This window comes from Arachis ipaensis, chromosome B1 (assembly GCF_059453495.1).
Source record: "Arachis ipaensis isolate K30076 ecotype BB chromosome B1, ASM5945349v1, whole genome shotgun sequence".
Taxonomy (NCBI): domain Eukaryota; kingdom Viridiplantae; phylum Streptophyta; class Magnoliopsida; order Fabales; family Fabaceae; genus Arachis; species Arachis ipaensis.
In genome coordinates, this window is record NC_142436.1 from 107,351,491 (window position 1) to 107,368,081 (window position 16,591).

Sequence of the window (16,591 nt, forward strand, 5' to 3'; positions counted from 1 at the left end):
TAATTTTCTTAAAATTTTTGAAAATTCATGCATTATGTTCTTCATGATCTTCAAGTTGTTCTTGATGATTTTCTTTGTTTAATTTTGTGATTTTCTTGTTTTGTGTTTTTTGTTGTTTTTCATATGCATTTTCGAATTCCTAGTGTCTAAACATTAAAAATTTCTAAGTTTGGTGTCTTGCATGTGTTTCTTTTCTTAAAAATTTTCAAAAATATGTTCTTGATGTTCATCTTGATCTTCAAAGTGTTCTTGATGTTCATCATGACATTCAAAGTGTTCTTGCATGCATTATTTGTTTTGATCTTAAATTCTTTTTGTTGTTTTTCTCTTTCTTAATCAATTCAAAAAAAAAATCAAAAATAATATCTTTCCCTTATTTTACTCATAAATTTCAAAATTTTGGGTTGACTTAGTCAAAAATTTTTAAAATTTAGTTGTTTCTTGTTAGTCAAGCAAAAATTTTAATTTAAAAATTCCATCTTTTCAAATCTTTTTCAAAATCAAATCATTTTCATTTTTCTTTCATGTTTTTCGAAAATTCTTCAAAATAAATTTTTCAAAATCTTTTCCTTAATTTTATTTCATATTTTCGAAAACTTTACTAACAATTAATGTTTTGATTCAAAAGAATTTCAAGTTTGTTACTTTCCTCTTAAGAATGGTTCAATCTTTAAATTCTAGAATCATATCTTTTAGTTTCTTGTTAGTCAAGTCATCAACTTTAATTTTAAAAATAAAATCTTTTTAATTTCTTTTTCAAATCTTTTTCAAAACAAATTTCAATCATATCTTTTTCAAAATTTAATTTCAAAATCTTTTTCTAACTTCTTACCCTTTCAGAATTGATTTTCAAATCTTTTTCAATTAACCACTTGACTTGTTTGTTTTAATTTTAAAAAGTTTACTATTTCTTATTTTTTTCAAAATCACCTAACTACTTTTCCACTTCTAATTTTTGAAAATCACTAACCACGTTTTCAAAATTCTTTTTAATTAATTAATTATTTTAAATTCTAATTTTATTTTATTTCTTTTCTTAAATTTTGAATTCTAACTTAATTAATTAAATAAAAATAAAAATATTTGTCTTCTCCCTCTTCTTAAAATTCGAATAACTCTCTCTATCATCTCTTTCTATTTATTTTGTTTATTTATTAACACTTCTCTTCTACTCATAATTCGAACCCACTCCCTCTCTCTGTGTTCAAATTCTTCTTATTCTCTCTCTACCTCATTCTTCTATTCTTCCATTCTTCTACTTACATAAGAATCTCTATACTGTGACATAGAGGATTCCTCTTCTTCTCTGTTCTCTTCTTTTTCATATGAGCAGGAACAAGCATAAGAACATTCTTGTTGAAGCTGATCCTGAACCTAAAAGGACTCTGAAGAGGAAGCTAAGAGAAGCTAAAGCACAACACTCTGGAGAGGACCTTACATAAATTTTTGAAAAAGAAGAAGACATGGCAGCCGAAAATAACAACAATGGTGGAGATGCAAGAAAGATGCTTGGTGACTTTACTGCACCAACTTCTGACTTCTATGGAAGAAGCATCTCAATTCTTGCAATTGGAGCAACCAACTTTGAGCTTAAGCCTCAATTAGTTTCTCTAATGCAGCAGAATTGCAAGTTTTATGGACTTCCATTGGAAGATCCTCATCAGTTCTTAGCTGAATTCTTGCAAATCTGTGACACTATTAAGACCAGTGGGGTTGATCCCGAGGTCTACAAACTTATGCTTTTCCCCTTTGCTGTAAGAGACAGAGCTAGGATATGGTTGGACTCGCAACCTAAAGAAAGCCTGAACTCTTGGGAAAAGTTGGTCAATGCTTTCTTGGCCAAAAGATGAGCAAGCTCAGAGTGGAAGTCCAAACCTTCAGACAGAAGGAAGGTGAATCCCTCTATGAAGCTTGGGAAAGATACAAGCAATTGATCAAAAGGTGTCCTTCTGACATGCTTTCAGAATGGTGCATCCTATGTATATTCTATGATGGTCTGTCTGAATTATCCAAGATGTCCTTGGACCACTCTGCTGGTGGATCTCTTTATCTGAAGAAGACGCCTGCAGAAGCCCAGGAACTCATTGAGATGGTTGCAAACAACCAGTTCATGTACACTTCTGAAAAAAATCCTGTGAATAATGGGATGACTCAAAAGAAAGGAGTTCTTGAGATTGATACTCTGAATGCCATATTGGCTCAGAATAAAATATTAACTCAGCAAGCCAATATGATTTTTCAGAGTCTGACTGAAATGCAAGCTGCATCAGGCAGTACTAAAGAAGCCTCCCCTAAAGGAGAAGCTTATTACCCTGAGAATCCTGGAATGGAAGAGGTGAATTACATGGGAGAATCCTATGGAAACACTTACAATCCTTCATGGAGGAATCATCCTAATTTCTCATAGAAGGATCAACAGAAGCCTCAACAAGGCTTCAATAATAATAATGGTGGGAGAAATAGGTTTGGCAATAGCAAGCCTTTTCCATTATCTTATCAGCAACAGACAAAGAATTCTAAGCAGAGCCTCTCTGACTTAGCAACCATAGTCTCTGATCTATCTAAGACCACTCTCAGTTTCATAACTGAAACAAGGTCCTCCATCAAAAATTTGGAGGCACAAGTGGGTCAGCTGAGTAAAAGAGTTACTGAAATCCCTCCTAATACTCTCCCAAGCAATACAGAAGAGAATCCAAAGAGAGAGTGCAAGGCCATCAATATACCCAAAGTGGCCGCACCCATAGAGGACGAAGAGGCAGTGATTTCCAGTGAGGAAGACCTCAATGGACGTCCACTGACCACTAAAGAGTTCCCTAATGAGGAACCAAAAGAATCTGAGGCTCATACAGAGACCATAGAGATTCCACTGAACTTACTGTTGCCATTCATGAGCTCTAATGAGTATTTCTCCTATGAAGATGATGAATATATTATTGAAGAGCAAGTTGCTCAGTATCTAGGAGCAATCATGAAGCTGAATGACAAGTTATTTGGTAATGAGACTTGGGAGGATGAACCTCCATTGCTCATCAATGAATTGAATGCCTTGGTTCAACTGAAATTACCTCAGAAGAAACTGGATCCCGAAAAGTTCTTAATACCTTGTACCATAGGCACCATGACCTTTAAGAAGGCTCTGTGTGACCTGGGGTCAGGAATAAACCTCATGCCACTCTCTGTAATGGAAAAACTAGGGATCTTTGAGGTACAAGCTGCAAGAATCTCACTAGAGATGGTAGACAAATCAAGGAAACAGGCTTATGGACTTGTAGAGGATGTCTTAGTGAAAGTTGAAGGCCTGTACATCCCTGCTGATTTCATAATCCTAGACACTGGGAAGGATGAAGATGAATCCATTATCCTTGGAAGACCCTTCCTAGCCACAGCAAAAACTGTGATTAATGTGGACAGAGGAGAGTTAGTCCTACAATCGAATGAGGACTACCTTGTGTTTAAGGCTCAAGGATCTTCTTCTGTAACCATGGAGAGAAAGCATGAAAAGCTTCTCTCAATACAAAGTCAAACAGAGCCCCCACACTCAACTTCTAAGTTTGGTGTTGGGAGGCCACCAGTAAGCTCTGAGTCTCTGTGAAGCTCTCTAAGAGCTCACTAGCTATCACGCTATTGACACTAAAGAAGTGCTTATTAGGAGGCAACCCAATGTTATTTAATTATATTTATATTTATAGACATTTGTTTTCCGTTGTCATGTTATGTTTTCTTTAGGTAAATGATCATGTGAGGTCACAAAAGCAGCTGCAGAATTAAAGCAGAATCAAAAACAGCATCAAAAATAGCACACCCTGGAGGACAGGCTTACTGGCGTTTAAACGCCAGTAAGGATAGCAGAATGGGCGTTTAACGCCCAGTTTGGTAGCATTCTGGGCATTAAACACCAGAATTGGCAGACAGACTGGCATTTAACGCCAGAATTGGTAGACAGACTGGCGTTTAACGCCAGAAAAGGGTGTCTGGTTGGCGTTAAAGGCCAGAAAAGGGCACCAGCTTGGCATTTAACGCCAAAAAAGGTAGTAGAGATGGCGTTAAATGCCAGAAATGGCACACAGAGGGCATTTAAATGCCAGAAAGGTGTAGGGACCGGAATTCCTTGACACCTCAGGATCTGTGGACTCACAGGATCTCCACCTACCCCACCTCTCTTCTTCTCTCCTCTTCACACCTTTCCATAACACTCTTCCCCAAATGCCCTTAACTAATCACATCAACACCAACCCTCTTCCCCACAATCTCTTCACCACTCACATCCATCCACTACTCCAAAAACCCATCATAAAACCCCACCTACCTCACCATTCAAATTCAAAACATTTTCCACCCAAACCCAACCCCTTCATACACGACTTCCTTCTCTCTCTTACCCTATAAATACCCCTCCTTACCACCTTCCATTTCCCACATTATAAACACTCCTACCCCCTTGGCCGAACCCAAAACCCCCTCTATCTCCTCCATTTCTTCTTCTTCTCCCCCTTTCTTTCTTCTTTTGCTCGAGGACGAGCAAACCTTTTAAGTTTGGTATGGGAAAAAGCTCTGCATTTTGTTTTTTCATAACCATTAATGGCACCTAAGGCCGGAGAAACCTCTAGAAAGAGGAAAGAGAAGGCAATTGCTTCCACCTCTGAGTCATAGGAGATGGAGAGATTCATCTCAAAAGTCTATCAAGACTACTTCTATGAAGTTGTGGCCAAGAAAAAGGTGATCCCCGAGGTCCCCTTCATGCTCAAAAAGAGTGAATATCCGGAGATCCGACGTGAGGTTCGAAGAAGAGGTTGGGAAGCTCTCACCAACCCCATCCAACAAGTCAAAATCTTAATGGTTCAAGAGTTATATGCTAATGCATGGATCACTAAGAACCATGATCAAAGTGTGAACCCGAACACAAAGAATTGGCTCACAATGGTTCGGGGGAAATACTTGGATTTCAGTCCGAAAACTATAAGGTTGGCATTCAACTTGCCAATAATGAGAGGAGATCCTCATCCTTTCACTAGAATTGTCAACTTTGATCAAAGGTTGGACCAAGTCCTCATGGAAATCTGTGTGGAAGGAGCTCAATGTAAGAGAGACTCCAAAGGCAAGCCAATTCAACTGAGAAGGCTTGACCTCAAGCCCGTGGCTAGAGGATGGTTAGAGTTCATCCAACGCTCTATCATTCCTACTAGCAACCGGTCTGAAGTTACTATGGACTGGGCTATCATGATCCATAGTATCATGATTGGAGAGGAAGTAGAAGTTCATGAGATCATATCTCTAGAACTATACAAGGTGGCTGACAAGCCCTTCACTTTGGCAAGGTTAGCCTTTTCTCATCTCATTTGTTACCTATGCAATTCAGCCGAAGTTGTCATAGAGGAAGACATCCTCATTGAAGGAGACAAGCCCATCACTAAGAAGAGGATGGAGCAAACAAGAGAGACCACTCATGGACCTCAACAAGAGCATGAGGAAATTTCTCATCAAGAAATCCCTGAGATACCTCAAGGGATGCACTTTCCTCCACATAACTATTAGGAGCAACTCAACACCTCTTTAGGAGATTTGAGTTCTAACATGGAGCAACTAAGAATGGAGCACCAAGAGCACTCCATTATCCTCAATAAAATCGGAGAGGACCAAAAGGCCATGAGAGAGGAGCAACAAAGGCAAGGAAGAGACATTGAGGAGCTCAAGCACTCCATAGGACCTTCAAGAGGAAAAACTAGCCGCCATCACTAAGGTGGACCCGTTCTTTAATTTCCTTGTTCTTATTTTTCTGTTTTTCGGTTTTTATGCTTTACGTTTTGTCTATGTTCTTGTCTTTCTTATATGATTATTAGTGTTTAGTGTCTATGTCTTAAAGCTATGAGTGATTCCATGAATCTTTCACATTTCTTAAATGAAAAATATTTTCTAAAAAAAAAAGAAAAAGAAGCATATGAATTTCAAAATTTATCTTGAAATTAGCTTAATTATTTTGATGTGGTGGCAATACTTTTTGTTTTCTGAATGAATGCTTGAACAGTGCATATTTTTTATAGTGAAGTTTATGAATGTTAAAATTGTTGGCTCTTGAAAGAATAATGAAAAAATAGAAATGTTATTGATAATCTGAAAAATCATAAAATTGATTCTTGAAGCAAGAAAAAGCAGTGAATACCACAAAGCTTGCGAAAAAAATGGAGAAAACATAAAGAAAAAAAAAGAAAAAGAAAAAGCAAGAAGAAAAAGCTAATAACCCTTTAAACTAAAAGGCAAGGGCAAAAAGGATCCAAGGCTTTGAGCATTAATGGATAGGAGGGCCCAAAGGAATAAAATCCTGGCCTAAGCAGCTAAATCAAGCTATCTCTAACCATGTGCTTGTGGCGTGAACGTGTCAAGTGAAAAGCTTGAGACTGAGCGGTTAAAGTCGTGGTCCAAAGCAAAAAGAGTGTGCTTAAGAGCTTTGGGCATTTATGTATCTGTGGCATTTATGTATCCGGTGGTAATACTGGACAACAAAATGCTTAGGGTCACGGCCAAGACTCATAAAGTAGCTGTGTTCAAGAAACAACATACTGAACTAGGAGAATCAATAACACTATCTGAATTCTGAGTTCCTATGGATGCCAATCATTCTGAACTTCAAAGGATAAAGTGAGATGCCAGAACTGTTCAGAAGCAAAAAGCTACTAGTTCCACTCATCTAATTGAAACTAATCTTCATTGATATTTTTTGAGATTTATTGTATATTCTCTTCTTTTTATCCTATTTTGTTTTTAGTTGCTTGGGAACAAGTAACAATTTAAGTTTGATGTTGTGATGAGCGGATAATTTATACCCTTTTTGACATTGTTTTTACATAGTTTTTAGAATGTTTTAGTTACTTTTTATTATATTTTTATTAGTTTTTATGCAAAAATCACATTTTTGGACTTTACTATGAGTTTGTATGTTTCTCTATGATTTCAGGTATTTTCTGGCTGAAATTGAGGGACCTGAGCAAAAGTCTTATTCAGAGGCTGAGAAAGGACTGCAGAAGCTGTTGGATTCTGACCCTCCTGCACTCGAAGTAGCTTTTCTGGAGCTACAGAAATCCAATTGGCGCGATCCTAATTGCTTTGGAAAGTAGACATCTTGGGATTTTCAGCAATATTTAATAGTTCATACCTTTTCTGAGATTTGATGGCCCAAATTGGCGTTCAAACGTCCGCCAGAGACCCTTTTCTGGCGTTTTTTACGCCAGAACTGGCACCAGAACTGGAGTTAAACACCCAAACTGGTACCCAAGCTGGCGTTTAACTCCAAGAATGGCCTATGCACATGAAAGCTTCAATGCTCAGCCCAAGCACACACCAAGTGGGCCCCAGAAGTGGATTTCTGCACTATCTGCACTTAGTTACTCATTTTCTGTAAACCTAAGTTACTAGTTTAGTATAAATAGCACTGTTTACTATTGTATACAGATCTTATCATCTTTGGATGAACTTTATCATCTTAGGACTTGGAGGCTGGCCATTCGGCCATGCCTAAACCTTTTTCTGTTATGTATTTTCTACGGTGGAGTTTCTACACCTCATAGATTAAGGTGCGGAGCTCTGCTGTTCTTCATGAATTAATGCAAGTACTATTGTTTTTCTTTCAATTCACGCTTACTTCTTCTCCAAGATATACTCTCGTACTTAATTCAGTTAAGTCAAAATGAAGGGGTGACCCGTGACAATCACCCATTATCTTCGTTACTCGCTTAGCCAAGATCCGCGTGCCTGACAACCACAAGCGGTCTACATGATGTTCAACGTAGTCATTGGAGGATAGCCGGAGTATATTCTCTTGGGTCTCTAATCCACAGACCGAGTTCGGGGGTTAGAACCTTCGTGGTATAGGCTAGAACCAATTGGCAGCATTTCTGAGATCCGGAAAGTCTAAACCTTGTCTGTGGTATTCCGAGTAGGATCTGGGAAGGGATAACTGTGATGAGCTTCAAACTCGTGAATGTTGGGCGCAGTGACAGTGTGCAAAAGGATACAGAGATCCTATTCCGACGCTAGTGAGAACCGACAGATAATTAGCCATGCGGTAGCTGTACCTGGTATTTTTCATCCGAGACGAGAAATCCGACAGTTGATTAGCCGTGCAGAAACCGTACTTGGTATTTTTCATCCGAGAGGATCATACAGCTTGCCATGGAAGGGAGCACGCATGATTGGATGAAGACAATAGGAAAGCAGAGGTTCAGAAGCAACTAGGCATCTCCATACGCTTATCTGAAATTCCCACCAATGAATTACAATCTTTATTTTATTTTATGTTTTATTTATCCTTTAATTATCAAAACCTCATAACCATTTGAATCCACCTTGACAAGGATTTACAAGATGACCATAGCTTGCTTCAAGCCGACAATCTCCGTGGGATCAACCCTTACTCACGTAAGGTATTACTTGGACGACCCAGCGCACTTGCTGGTTAGTTGTGCGAAGTTGTGAAAAGTGTAATCACAATTTCGTGCACCAGTTGTGTTTGCGCTAAAGGTGTGGAGACATTACCTCTATAGGGTTAAGTTCTGAGTTTTTTCTGATCACAAGAGTTTGAAATACCTCTTTGATCAGAAAGAGCTTAATATGCAGCAGAGGAGGTGGATGAAGTTACAGAAGGACTATGACTTTGAGTTGAATTACCATCCGGAAAAAGCGAATGTTGTGGCAGATGCACTAAGTCGAAAATCGCTGTATGCCGCTTGGATGATGCTTCGAGAAAAGGAGTTGCTCAAGGCATTCGAGAGTCTGAAGATCAGTGTCCAGGAAGAGTCTGGAACTCTGTGTTTGAGTCGATTACAGATCTCAAGTGACTTTAAATCCAAACTCCTAAAGGCTCATCAAAATGATGACATGTTACCGAAGGTGTGGCCAGTTATCGAGCAAGGGAAGCAGTGGAGAGTGTCAGAGGATCAAGATGGGCTATGGAGATTCAAAGATAGGATCATTGTGCCTGATGTTGGGGCTCTGCGGCAGGATTTTCTAAAAGAAGTGCACAAAAGTGGATTTTCTATTCACCCTGGGAGTACTAAGATGTACAATGATCTAAAAGTTATGTTCTGGTGGCCTGGTATGAAGAATGATGTGGCGGAATATGTCTCAAAGTGCTTAACTTGTCAAAAGGTGAAGATTGAACATCAGAGACATTTTGGGACATTACAACCTTTGGAGATTCCGTAATGGAAGTGGGAGAGCATTGCGATGGATTTTGTATCAGGAAAGCCGATTTTGATGCTGTCTGGGTAATTGTGGACCGGCTGATGAAGTCGGCTCACTTTCTACCCATTCGGATGAACTATACTATATATCAAGGAGATTGTGAGACTTCATGGTGTGCCTACGACTATAATTTCTGACAGAGATCCCCGTTTCACTTCGAGGTTCTGGGGTGCATTTCAGAAAGCTTTCAGAACCCGTTTGAGCTTGAGTACGGCTTACCATCCTCAAACAGATGGTCAATCTGAGAGGATGATCCAAACCCTAGAGGACATGTTAAGGGCTTGTGTTTTGGACCAGCCGGCAAGCTGGGATTGGTACATGCCGCTGGTGGAATTTGCGTACAATAATGGCTACCATGCGAGCATCAGAATGTCTCCGTATGAGGCTCTGTATGGGAGGAAATGCCAATCTCCGCTATGCTGATATGAAGCTGGGGAGAAAAGTCTATTGGGGCCTAAGATAATAGCTGAAACCACTGAACAAGTTAAGAAAATTAGAGATAGGATGCTCACTGCTCAGAGCCGTCAGAAGAGTTCCGCCGATCAGAGGCGGAAGCCCTTATAGTTTGAAGAAGGAGACCATGCTTTCCTTAAGGTTACTCTAACAACAGGAGTAGGTAGAGCGATTAAGACAAAGAAACTGAACCCTCGATACATCGGTCCGTTTCAAATTCTTAAAAGGGTTGGACCGGTGGCGTATCGGATGGCTCTACGGCCTCACCTTTCGAACCTGCATGACGTATTTTACATGTCACAGCTTCAGAAGTATACTCCTGATACTAGCCATGTGTTAGAACCTGAATTAGTCCAATTAAAGGAAGATCTGACTCTACCAGTGACTCCAGTCAGAATTGATGACACGAGCATTAAGAAGTTGTGCGGAAAAGAGGTTTCATTAGTGAAAGTGGCATGGATTCGGGCCGGTGTTCAAGGACACACTCGGGAACTTGAGTCAGAAATGCGAGCAGACTACCCGCACCTATTCTTAGGTAACTGAAATTGAATTTTGTGGGCAAAATTCCCAATTTAGTGGGTAGAATGTAAAACCCGGTTAATTAATGAATAATTAACCCATAAATTAAAATATATTCTAGAAAATAAGAAATGAGGTTTTTATGGTTTAATGTGATAGAGAAAATTAAAACGAGAATTTTGACACCAATTTTAAAGAAATCGACCCAATATTGGGCCGAACGGGCCAAACCGAGCCAACCGGACCCATATTGGGCCCAAGGGCCCAGCCAAGCCCTCATTCATTAAAGAAACTCAGCACACTCTCTCCCCTCTCAACACGCACACGCTGAAACAAAGAAAGGGAAAGGGGGAAGATTGAAACCCTTTTTCCAATTTCACTTCCAAACTTCCATTGATCATAACTTTTGATCCGGAGCTCCGATTGACGCGCCATTTGTGGCCACGCGACCGTGACGTTGAGCTCTACAAAACCCACACAATTATTCTTGAGGTAAGCCACCGTTTCTTCTTTGAATCCCAGCTCTTAGTTTCGAAAATTTTGGGCAAAAATGTTAAAATTTTGAGCTCCTTTGTGTTATAGGATCAAATTAACTTGAGGGGAAGGCTTAGTCTTGCCTCCTTGATCCTTGGGCTTGGTAAGTATCTCAACCCTAAGCTAAACCCTTGGAATTTTGTGATTTAGTGATTGAGTTATTGTGTTGGGTGGGATATTGTGGCTTAGGCATTGTATATATGTGTATTGGAGCTTGATTGGTGGTTTTGGAAACCTTTGGAGTGGAGTACCAAGCTTGGAAATCTGTTGGTGAAGTTTTGGAGACCTTGGAAATTGAACTTGAGAGTGTTCCGAGTTAGACAGAAATCGGCAAAGGTGTGGTTTCGGTTTCCTGTATCTAAAATATAATGTGGTGTGAAAACTTAGGCTAGAGACCCTAAGATAGGAGTTGAACTATTGATGTTGTTGATTGGTTGAGATAAATTGTGTTGTAGTGTATGTGATTAGTGGATTGTAAAATTTTGATATGGTTGTTGGATGATTTGGATTGAGTTGAATATATGAATAATGGTTGAATGATTGTGAATGGTGATAATTATTGGTAAAGCATGTGAAGTTGTATGTGATATGAAGTGATATGTTTAATTGATGATAAGGTTGAAGCTCTTGTTGATGAGCATGATTTGGAGTGTGATATATATATATATATATGGTGATTGATGATATTAAATATTTGTTTGAAAATTGAGATAGGGAATGATGATTATGAATTGAATTATTGAATTGAGATTGGTTAAATATGGAAGAATTGGTGGGTTGATGATGGAATGAGGGTTTGGAAATGATTGATGTTGGAAGGGTGAGTTTTGGTTGGTTTTAATGAGAATTGGAAGTGTATGTTTTAGAAATTGGGAGTTTGTGAGTTTTGGTAAAAATGGAATTTCGATGAACTTCAACGGATCATATCTTGAGCTATTGTTTTCGGAATTTGATGCTTTTTTATATCAAAAGAAAGATAATTTCATAAGCTTTAAAACGGTTTAAATTTGGCGGAAATATGAATTTTGTGGAAGGAGATATGATCATTAGAAGTTTGGGCCAAAAATCTAAATTCTGCAGATTTTGCAGAATTTGTGATTTCTGGTTTGTGTGCGCACGCACAGCCCTGTGCGCACGCACACCCCGTGGATTTTTGGACCTGTACGCATGCACAGCCTTGTGTGTATGCACACACAGGGAAAGGGCTACTGATGGTAGCACTAGCACGCCTTGTGCGTGCACACAATCATTAAGGTTTTGCAAGCTGTGCGTACGCACAGCCTTGTGCACACGCACACGTTGGGAATGACATGCTGTTAGTGGCGCTAGCACACCTTATGCGCGCACTCAACAATGGAGATTTTAATTTCTGTGTGTACGCACATTTTTAAAAATACTTATTGGCGTGCGCACGCACACCCCTGTGCGTACGCAAGCGACCCTGTTCTTTTCTAAAGCTTTTGTTTTCAAGTCTTTCACATTTTCAACAAGCTTGCGACCTTCTGAGACGCTGTTTCAGGCTAATAAACCTCCATTTTCATCTTTTAAATATTAAATAAATATAAAATGCCTAGTGATTGAGAAAAAGCTAGGGAATGGGATAACTTGTGGATGAAGAAAAGGGATATTATGATGAGTTATGATTAATGATGAAGATATGAGTTATTGAGGAGGATGGTGGGGTGCTGTATATGATATGAACTGAATGGCTGAGTATAAAATGAGACGAATTGCTGTGTATGATGATGGTTATGGCTAGTTATGAATTATGATTAGCTGGATGGCTGAGATGAATGTTAATGTATGGCTGTGATTGAATGCATATATGCTGAATTGTTGATTATTGTGATTATTGCACTCCACCTATCTGAGATACGAGTTTCCCTGGATGAAAGCAGTAGCTAGCCACCACGTGCTCCAGGTGGAGACTCGATACTCTGCTGACCCTATGTCATAAGTGTGGCCGGACACTGTGAAAGTTCTGGATGAGCTCGCCCCCGTGAATATACACCATTGAGGGTGTTGGATATGGATTATGATTTATGTTGAGAATAACTCGAGTTGGGGATGCACGACAGAGAGACAGTCCAATGGTTAGCTACCAAGACTTGTCGGGTTGGCTTTATAACTGACAGATGAGACTCATCAGCCACTAGGACAGGCATGCATCATATGCATTATATGTGATTTATTTGGAATGCCTAATTGATTGCATCATTACTCACTAATTTCCTAATTGTCTTACTTGCTTCCTACTTGTGCATTTCTTGTGTGATATACTTGTGTTTGCATACCTTTACTGTTTGCGGTTGGGAGGTTCGAAGGACTTGAAAAGGGGACATTTAGTTAGATTGAAGATTCTTAAGTTTGTTGCCTACTTTCACTTTCTTATGGTTTAGTTATATTTATACGCTTTGATTATATCTAGAAGTTCTAGGATTGCCTTCGGCTTTCCCAGGATATTACATGTTAGATATTTGGGCACTGTTACCATCGCGAATTTTGTGGTTTTCAGATGCAGGACGTGAGGCTCCTCGCTGAGGCATGCTAGAGACTTCAATTTTGGCGAAGATCCTTAGCTCTCGGAATTTTATTTTGGTCTTATATACTTGCTTTGATGTTTATATTCTCCATTGTATATACATATTTTGTATTAACTCCTCTTAGAGGTTATTTTGGAGAAACAGGTTCTATATATTGTCTTTTGGGTTGTTTTTAGGTAGTTCCTTTATATATGTATGCATACTTATATGCTCGGACCGGTTATCTTCACAAACTGAGTCTTGAGTCTTGATATCTATATTTTGGCACTCACTGGTATATCTTTTCGCGTTAGCTACTCTTTTTATGTTCGTCTATGTTATCGATCGGAGTGTTGCGCTTTTCGATTTAACGGTTTTGATTTGCCTTTTTTTTCTTTAAAGGCTCCTAATTTTAAACCATTTTTACACTACTATATGTACTAAACTTTTTTTTAGAGGTCGTAATACCTCGCCACCTCTGTTTTATGACTTAAGCATAAGACTCTGTGTGGTAGGGTGTTACATTAGGTTATGCTTATGCCTTAATGACATGTTGACCCTTAATTGTTTAACTTTTGCACATACTTGAAACTAGTCATTTTGGCATAGTGCTTCAACTGTGAATTGGATTGTAAGCTCACCTAGGGACATATTGTTGAAACTCTCAAGCTCTATGGACCATGCTTGCTATGTGATTGATTTTCACCTCTAGTTCTCTTTTACTACATTGCATAGCAACCATGTGTCCCACTTCATGTCAATTAGGTGATGCAAACATTTCAATTTGTGTCACTGTTTGATGTGTGAGTTCTATACTTCATTTGGTTAATTAAATTCTCGTTCACATCAACCAATGTCTTTTCAATATCCATTTCACAATTGCTTGAGTACCTTCATGCTTCGTTATTGCTTGTTTGTTTGTCTTAACTTACAAGTTTTCTTTAGAATGTCTCAAGTACACTAGAATGAGTGAAGTGCATGCTTCTTTTGAGTAATTGTGACATAGATTTTATGCTAGTGTATGTGTTCTAAACTGCGCACAAACTTAGAACTCACACACTATTCTCCTTATTGTCACAAACTGAGTCACTCACTTCATTTTAGTGATTCTTACCTCATTCTATCAATCTATGCTTCCTTGCTTGTGCATTTACTTGGCTTATTATATCTTGTTTCCTATTGTTCAGGATGATTTGTCATAAGCAAAAATAGAAGCGGAAGAAAGAACACGTAGCACCGATTGATCCACCAGCTGAAGGTGGTAATCCGGAAAGCCGTCGTACCCCCTTGCTCATCATTGAATGCACCGAGGACGGTGCAAACTTTTAAGTGTGGGGAGGTCGTCCGACCAATTGACGATTTTTGGGTGATAATTTCTAATCTTAACACTTTCATATTTTAATTTTTTCTGTTATTTTTGGGTCTTTTAGAATTTTTAGTTGCATTTTCTTGGTTTGCATATATATAATAAACTTAGTCAAAATAATGAAATTTTCCAAGAAAACTCCTCTTATATAGGGCATTGACATCCCAATTAATTTGAGTAAAAATTTTTCATTAAACTTGCTTGAACTATATATTGTGGAACATGTTTTTGAGCTAAGAACACATAAGCTTGTGAGTTTTGAGTCTAATTGTGTGGTTGCATCATATAACCACTAATTTCATTCTTGTGTGTATTATTCTGTTTCTATGATTGTAATCTTTGATTTGTTTGATTCTTTATGTCTATTATTTTGTGTATGAATGCATTTATATGATTGAGGCCTTTATTTCATTTAGCTCACTTACCGAAATAGCCTTACCCTTCTAACTACCTTTATTAGCCAATATTGAGCCTATTTTAACCCCCTTTGTTCTTAAATTTAGCACATTACTAGCCTTAAAGCGGAAAATAATAAATGTCCTTAATATAGATCTTTGATTAGCTTAGGCTAGTGAGAGTGTGTATCATTCAAGTGTGGGAAAACTTGGAAACATTGGTAGAGATAAAAGTATATTTTTGTATTGTTGTTGAAAATCTTGGGAATTGGGTACATACTCATACATCAAATATTTAAAATATATGCATTGATAACCTTGTATATATTCTATTTTGAAAAAAAATGATGAGAAAAAAATTAAAAATAAAAAGAAAAAAGAAAAAAAGAAAAAAAGAAAGCAATAAAAAGGGGACAAAATGCCCCAAAGTTAAGTAATAATGAAAATACATATGTGATATGAAATGAAAAGAATGCATGAGTGTGTGGAAAAGTGAAGAATAGAGAGTTAGGTTTTGCCTTTGAATTGTATAGGTTGTTATGTGTGTTAGATGAGAGCTTAGGTTAATCAAAGATTCAAATTTCAAGCTCACTTGACCATATGTATCCTTACCTTTACCCTAACCCCATTACAACCTTTGGAAAAGTCCTCATGATATTTGTATGCATGCATTGAATAATTGTTGATTGTTAGATGAAAAATAAATCTTGGAAAGCATGATTAGAGGAGAATTGAGTGAATAAACCCTATACACTTGAGCAACTAGAGCGGATACACATCCGGTGAGGGTTCGATTGCTCAAAATCTATGTTTCCACCGGTTATTATTTCTTATCTTGCAAGTTTGTAAATTCTTTTTAATAACTCAATTCAATTGTAGATTTGATTTGATTGAGCTTGCTTTAGCCCTTATGTTCATATATGTATTCTTGGGAATTGATTCATTTTGACCAAGTAGTTGCATGCATTACATTTAGATAGATTACGTGTAGGTAGTTTGCATTTAGATAGTTTGCATTGAATAAATTGATTATCCCTTTTGTCTCTCTTGAGTTTAGCATGAGGACATGCTAATGTTTAAGTGTGGGGAGGTTGATAAACCACAATTTTATGGTTTATTTTATATTGAATTTGGTGGATTTTGTCAACTTTTCTCCCATTTATTCACTAAAATAGCATGGTTTCATGAATTTCTCCTAATTATTCTTAATGGTTAAAACATGCTTTTTAGGCCTTTAAATTGCTAATTTTAATTCACTTTAATTCCATTCGATGCCTTGATATGTTTGTTAAGTGGTTTTAGGATCATAAAGGCAAGGATTGGGTGGAAGAAGTGAAAAGAAAAGTATGCAAAGTAGAGGATTCATGAAGAAATGAGGATTTGGTGGATTCAAGGCCACGCGCACGTGTCATCTATGCGTACGCGTGATAGAGAAATTTTCTAAGCGACGTGCACATGTCACTCATGCGTACGTGTGACACTGGTCACATGACCTCATTAAAGGAATACACTGGGGGCAATTTCTGAGCTCAAGGAGGCCCAAATCCAACTCATTTCTGATGCTTTTG

General features: G+C 38.1%; 1 non-coding gene across 1 annotated transcript; it reads right to left on the reverse strand.

The window, feature by feature from the left end:
• Positions 1-1,852: 1,852 nt before the first annotated feature.
• On the reverse strand, positions 1,853-1,956 carry LOC148577829 (small nucleolar RNA R71). Its single transcript, XR_015904709.1, has one exon. It is a non-coding gene; the product is annotated as a small nucleolar RNA R71 (small nucleolar RNA).
• Between the last annotated feature and the right edge of the window lie 14,635 nt (positions 1,957-16,591).